The sequence below is a fragment of the Cibotium barometz genome, chromosome 50 (assembly GCF_041138505.1).
Source record: "Cibotium barometz isolate CiBa-2024 chromosome 50, ASM4113850v1, whole genome shotgun sequence".
NCBI lineage: Eukaryota > Viridiplantae > Streptophyta > Polypodiopsida > Cyatheales > Cibotiaceae > Cibotium > Cibotium barometz.
Window position 1 is genome coordinate 247939 of NC_141095.1, and position 1225 is coordinate 249163.

Below are 1225 nucleotides of genomic sequence, written 5' to 3' on the forward strand. Positions count from 1 at the left end.
TTTCTTGTTGCCTGCTTCTCGGTCGCGGACAGTCATGGAAAACTAATTGTGTGTTAACATTGTTTTCTATCATAGGACAACCCATGATTGTTAGAGGTCCAGCACACATCTTCCAAGCTGTTTTTCTATGGCTTGGCTCGAGAAAACATCAATAGAAGAGGATCGCTTGCAACAGACGACATAGCATGGTGTGGAGGAGGAGGAGAAGAAGGCAAGAAAGATAAGCAGAGTCTCATTATGGTGTTTGTTACCTTTGATATCCTCCACAGATGTCATGACAAGCGCCACTCGCGATGCAGTCTCTGTTGTGTCATCTTCGTGAGAAGACTTGCACTAAGCAAAAGGATCTGCATCGTGGTATCAGACTACACACCCTCATTGTTAAAGAGGGTTTTCTTGCAAAAAATGTCTTCATTGGCAGCTCCTTAGTCAATATGTATGCCAAATGTGGTGCACTTGCCAAAGCACAAGAAGTGTCCGACGAGCTCCCAGCCTTGAACATAGTATCGTGGAATGCTTTGATTTCTGGATATGCTCATGGCCAAGAAGCTCTAATTTGCTTTGAAAGAATGCAACTTGGTGGTTTCTCTCCAAATGTGGTCACCTTCACATGCATCTTAAAAGCTTGCGCCAGCATAGGAGCCCTAGACAAGGGCCAAGAGATACATACTCAGATCATCAGAGAGCATTTACTAGAAACAGATATTGTGGTTGCGGGTGCACTTGTAGACATGTATTGTAAATGTGGTGCAATTGAGAAAGCACAAGAAGTCTTTGATGAGCTCCCAGTTCATGACATAGTTTCATGGACCGCACTCATCACTGGGTATGCTCAAAATGGACATGGAGAAGATGCACTCGCGCTTTTTGAAAAAATGCAATCCAAGGGTTTCTCTCCGGATGCGATGACCTATTCTTGCATCTTGAAAGCATGTGGGAGCATAGGAGCTTCAGACAAGGGCCAAAAAATTCATGCTTAAATTGTGAGAAACCGTCTGCTAGGGAAGGACCTTGTGATTGGCCAATGCCCTAGTAGATATGTACGCCAAATGTGGTGCACTTGAGGAAGCACAAGAAGTGTTTGATGAGCTTCCACTTAGGGACATAGTCTCATGGAATGCGCTAATTGCTGGATATACTCAACATGGGCATGGTGAAGAAGCATTGGATTGCTTTGAGGAGATGCAACAAGAGGGCTTAGGGTTTAGGGTTTTAGGGTTTTAGG

At 44.3% G+C, this 1225-nt stretch overlaps 1 pseudogene; it reads left to right on the forward strand.

The window, feature by feature from the left end:
• Positions 1-293: 293 nt before the first annotated feature.
• LOC147609693 (pentatricopeptide repeat-containing protein At2g37320 pseudogene) lies at positions 294-980 on the forward strand (annotated as a pseudogene).
• The last annotated feature ends 245 nt before the right edge of the window (positions 981-1225 follow it).